Genomic DNA, 6000 nt, shown 5'->3' on the forward strand with positions numbered 1-6000 from the left:
TTTGCACATTTTTGTATCCTCAGAACTTAGCGGAGTGCCTGACACATAGTAAACCTCTCATGATTGCTTGTTAACTGACAATCTCTTCTCATAGATTGCACAATAATAGCATCCATTTAAATAATAGTCTAAAGTTTACCAAAAAAATTATCACAACAATCCTGTGAGATAAATAGTATTTGAATTGAGAAGGGATCTGTGATTTTCTCAGAGTAAGTGTGGGGATTCCTGTCCTCTGCAGATGGAAACCAGTTTAAAATTTAATGGATAAATCCTAGGGAGCTGCCTGAAGCAAAAAGTGAAAAGTTGGTACAATTCACTAGGTCATTTGCCTATTCAGTGACACAGGCTAGATTTGAATTCATATTTTAGTGACTCTGAGACCAGTCTTCCATCCCCTGAGCCAGGCTGCCTCAGAAATAAACAATACACACATTATTACCAGGGATGTACTGGAGCCAGCTCTAATGGGTTAGTGAGAGCTGATTGTTCAATTTTCAATGTGAGCATTTATACCTCACAAATCAACAAATGCTATAAATCAGGACTTGATTTCTTCTTCCAGTGATTGCCTAGATGTAAGAGAGTGATGAAGAAAATGTTAATAATACAGATTATTATAAATATAAAATATTTTATGTAAACATATAAAATATATAAATTATTATGTATCAAAAATAATAAAGATTATTATATTAAACTGTTACCTTTCATCTTAGAATCAATACTGTGTTTTGGTTCTAAGGTAGAAGAGTGGTAAGAGGTAGGAAATGGAGGTTAAGTGACTTGCCCAGGATCACACAGCTAGGAAGTGTCTGAGGTCAAATTTGAACACAGGACCTGCTATCTCTAATTCTCAATCCACTGAGCTACCCAGCTGCCCCCATATCATAAATTATTAGAAATAAAACAAATTAATACATATTGAACTTAAAATTGGGTGGAATATATGGTCATGGCTGATGTTTTTATTGCCGTATTTACTATTTTTTATCCATTACCTTCTGTTATTAACTATTTCATAGGTTAAGATACCTGCTTAGGATAAGGATAACATAACTATTATTAAGTAACACATATTCTTAATCCAAGGCCAGTGAACTTACTATCCCATCAGCCATCCTGCTTGTTTCTACAAACTACCTTGAATTCTTTTTGTATTTATTATGCATATATTTTTGTGTAGACATATATTCTTTGGTAGAATCTAAGCTTCTTGAGGGCAAGGATTATGTCACTTTTGTCTTTGTTCCTACAGTTCCTAGCACATAGTAGGGACTTAATAAATACTCTTTGGTTACCTTTTGAATTAAATCCAAACATCAAATATTTAGTACTTAAAGCCCCTTTCAGCTCTTTCCAACCTCCATTTCCAGTATTATGATATCATTTTCTTCTTCCAGCAATCTACAGTTTAGACAAACTGGTCTTCTGGTTGTTCCTCCTATATGACTTCATTCACTGTCTCAGCACAGGTCATCCATTTTTGATGGATGTTTTGAAGAGGACTCCCTCCACACCTCTGCCTTTTAGAATCCCTGTTGTGATTAGTCATTTCAGTTGTGTCCTTCTCTCCATGATTCCATTTTATGGTTTTCTTTTGAAGGATACTGGAGTAGTTTGCCATTTCTTTCTCCAGCTCATTTTATAGTTGAGGAACTGAAGCAAATGGGATTAAGTGACTTGTCCAAGGTCATACAACTAATATGTCTGAAGCCAGATTTGAACTGATTATTCCTAGCCTGGTGCTCTATCCACTGCACCATCCAGATGCCCTTTAAAATTCCTAGTTTCCTTTAAAATTCAGCTTGTGTTGCCTTTCACATGAGGCCTTTCTGATTGCACCTCTGACCCCAGTTGTTTGGGTCTCCTCCTCCACCCGAAAGCCCCAAAAATGATTTTGTGTTTTATTTTTATATTATTATATATCCATGATGTCTCCTAAATAAAATGGAACCTCCTTAAGTCCTTTATATCTCCAGTATCAAGCACAATGTCTTCCATGTAAGAGCCTCTTAATAAATACTTGTTGATTGGGCATGTCTATTACTTAGGGCCTCAAGAGTAGAAATTGTTTTTATTTTTGTCTCTGTTTGGCACCTAGCATATTGCCTGGCACATATAGGCACAAATAAATATTTGCTGAACCGAATTGGGAAAACATGTTTTCCATTCAAATTAACCAGATTTTTTTTATCTGATTTGATGTCATTGTTCAGTTTTCTATTTTACTTTGCCAGAGAAAGCAGACTCATTCTCATTTTGAATACTAATAGCTAATCTATATATAGTGCTTTGGAGTTTGCAAAAAGCTTCACAAATATTGTTTCATTTTATCCTCACAACAACCCTGAGAGGTAAAGCCTATTATTTCCATAGATCTCTTTTTATAGGTAAAGAAACTGAGGCAAAGAGAGGATAAGCCAGTAAATCTGTGATGCCAAATTTGAACTTCCAAATTTGAACTTTTCCTCCTCCTTCTCCTCCTCCTCCTCCTCCTCCTCCTTCTCCTCCTCCTCCTCCTCCTCCTTCTTTTTCTTCTTGTTCTTGTTCTTGTTCTTGTTCTTCTTGTTCTTGTTCTTCTTGTTCTTCTTGTTCTTGTTCTTGTTCTTGTTCTTCTTGTTCTTGTTCTTGTTCTTGTTCTTGTTCTTGTTCTTCTTCTTCTTCTTCTTCTTCTTCTTCTTCTTCTTCTTCTTCTTCTTCTTCTTCTTCTTGTTATTTTTCTTGTCCTTGTTCTTGTTCTTGTTCTTGTTCTTGTTCTTCTTCTTCTTCTTCTTCTTCTTCTTGTTCTTCTTCTTGTTCTTGTTCTTGTTCTTGTTCTTGTTCTTCTTGTTCTTGTTCTTGTTCTTGTTCTTGTTCTTGTTCTTGTTCTTGTTCTTGTTCTTGTTCTTGTTCTTCTTCTTGTTCTTCTTGTTCTTCTTGTTCTTCTTCTTCTTCTTCTTCTTCTTCTTCTTCTTCTTCTTCTTCTTCTTCTTCTTCTTCTTCTTCTTCTTCTCTTTCTCCTCCTCCTCTTCTTCCTCCCCCTCCTCCTTCACCAATTACAGGTAAAAATAGTTTCCAACATTTAAAAAGAATTTCAAATCTTGCATTCTCTCCTCCTCTTCCCACTGAGATGACAAGTATTATGACAGATTTTACATGTGCAATCATGTAAAATATTTTTCCAGATTAATTCTTTTGTGGAAGGAAACAACCAAAAACTAAGAAAGTTTTAAAAAAGTTTACTTTGGTCTGGATTCACACTCCTTCAGTTCTTTTTCTGGAAGCAGATGGCATTTTTTAAAAAATCATGTGTCCTTTGAGGTTGTTTTAGATCATTGCTTTGCTGAGAATAACTGTTATTCAGAGTTGTTCATCACACAGTGTTGCTGTCACTGTGTACAATATTCTTTTGGTTCTGCTTACTTCAGTCTCCTTCAGTTTGTGTAAATCTTTCCAGGTTTTTCTAAGCTCCTCTTGTTCATCATTTCTTATAGCACAATAGTATTCTATTACAACCCTATACTATATCTTACTCAGCCATTACCCAGTTGATGTGTGTCCCCTCACTATCCAATTTTTTGTCCCCACAAGAGAGCTGCTTTAAATATTTTTGTATCCTTCCCTTTTTTATTTTTGTCTCTTTGATATACAAACTTAGTAATGGCATTTCTGGGTCAAAGGTTATATATTGTTTTATAACCCTTTGGGTCTAGGTCCAAATTGTTCTCCAGAATAGTTGAATTTCTTCACAACTCCACTAATAGTGCATTAGTGTTTTAATTTTCCCATGTCTTCCAAGTTTTGTAATTTTCCTTTTCTGTCATAATAGCCAATTTGATAGGTATGGGGTGGTGCCTCAAAGTTGGTTTAATTTGCATTTCTCTAATAGTGATTTAGAACATTTTTCACAGGACTATAGAGAGCTTTAATTTCATCTTCTGAAGATTGCCTGTTTATATCCTTTGATCATTTATCAATTGGGGGAATGATTTGTATTCTTTTTAAAAATTATTTCTAAACCCTTACCTTCCATTTTAGAATCAATACTGGGCATTGGTTCTAAAAGAGAAGAATGGTAAGGGCTAGGCAATTGGGGTCAAGTGACTTGCCTAGAGTCACACAGCTAGGAAGTGTCTGAGGCCAGATTTGAACCCAGAACCTCCCATCTCTGGGTCTGGCTTTCAATCCACTGAGCCACCCAGCTCCCCCCAGAATGACTTGTATTCTTAAATATTCAACTTATTTCTCTATGTTTGTGAGAAATGAGGTCTTTATTAGAGACTTATTACAAAAATCTTTTTCATCATTATAATTCATGTGTTACTCTCCATTCTATCCCTCACCCATTTATCCTTTTCCTTCTCCTTTTATTCTGTCCATCCTTAAAAGCATTTAGCTTCTGACCACCACAACCCTGACTTTGCCCTCTTTTCTACTAGCTTTCCCTTTCTCTTCTCCTCTTCCCCTCCTACTTTCCAATAGGGTAAGATAGATTTCTAGGCCCAATTGATTGTGTAGATGCCTCCTTTTCTGAGCCAATTCTGATGAGAGTAAAGTTCAAATGCTTCCCTCTCCACTTCCCCATCTTCCCCTCCACTGTAAAAGCTCTTTCATGCCTCTCTTATGGTAGATAATTTACCACATTCTATTTATCCCTTCCCCCTTCTCCCAATGCATTTCTCTTTCTCACCCCTTCATTTTAGATAACAGCCCACCATATTCAACTCACATCTTTGCCCTCTCTGTATACTTCTTCTAACTACTCTAATTACAATAAAGGTTTTAGGAGTTACAAGAATCATTTCCATGTATAGTTATATAAACAGTTTTACCTTATTGAATGTCTAGATTTTTCTTTCATGTTTACCTTTTTATGCTTCTCTTGAATCTTATATTTGGGATTCATATATTCCATTCAGTTCTGATCTTTTCATCAGAAAAGTTTGATAATCCTCTAATTGATTGAATATCTATTTTTCCCCTGAAGAATTATGCTCAGTTTTTCTTGGAAGGACTAGCTCCTTTGCCCTCTGGAATCTTATATTCAAGGCCCTCTGAAGCTTTAATATAGAAGCTGCTAAATCTTATGTTATTCTGACTATGGCTCCATGATATTTGAATTGTTTCTTTTGGGCTGTTTGCAATATTTTCTCTTTGACCTGGGAGTTCTGGAATTTGGCTATATTATTCTTGAGAGTTATCCATTTGGGATCTCTTCCAGGAAGTGCCTAGTGGACTCTTTCCATTTCTATTTTATCCTCTCATCTAGACTATCAGAACAGTTTTCTTTGATAATTTCTGGAACAATCATATCTTTTTTGATCATGGCATTCAGGTAGTCCCATAATTCTTAGATTATCTCTCCTGGATTTATTTTCCAGGTCAACTATTTTCTCAGTGAGATATTTCACACTTTATTCCATTTATCATTCTTTTGACTTTGTTTCTTGATGTCTTGTGAAGTCATTAGCTTCCATTTGTCCAATTCTAATTCTTAAGGCATGGTTTTCTTGTGTGAGCTTTTGTATCTCCTTTTCCATTTAGCCAATACTGTTTTTAAAAAGATTTTTTCCTCAATGAATTTTTGTACCATTTTCCCCATATGGCCAATTCTGCCTTTTAAATAGTTTTTCTCTTCAGTGAATTTTGTATATATATTTTTTCCATTTGGCCAATTATTTTTTCTAAGGAGTTCTTTTCAAAGAATTTTTTTGCCTCTTTAATTATTATTTTCTTCAGAATTGTTTGTGCCTCCTTTATCAAGCTGTTGACTGTTTTCATGATTTTCCTGTATCACACTTATTTCTTTTACCTCTCTTATTTGATTTTTAAAATCCTTTTTGAGCTTCTTCATTAATTCTTTTTGGGCTTCAGGTCAATTTATATTTTTCATGGAGGCTTTGGATGGAACAATATTGACTTTGTTGTCATCTTCTGAGTTTTGTGTGTTTTGATCTTCCCTGTCACCAAAATAATTTCCTGTTTTGAGTGTCTTTTTTTTTGCTCATTTTCTAGACT

Source organism: Monodelphis domestica, chromosome 6 (genome assembly GCF_027887165.1).
Source record: "Monodelphis domestica isolate mMonDom1 chromosome 6, mMonDom1.pri, whole genome shotgun sequence".
NCBI classification, from domain to species: domain Eukaryota; kingdom Metazoa; phylum Chordata; class Mammalia; order Didelphimorphia; family Didelphidae; genus Monodelphis; species Monodelphis domestica.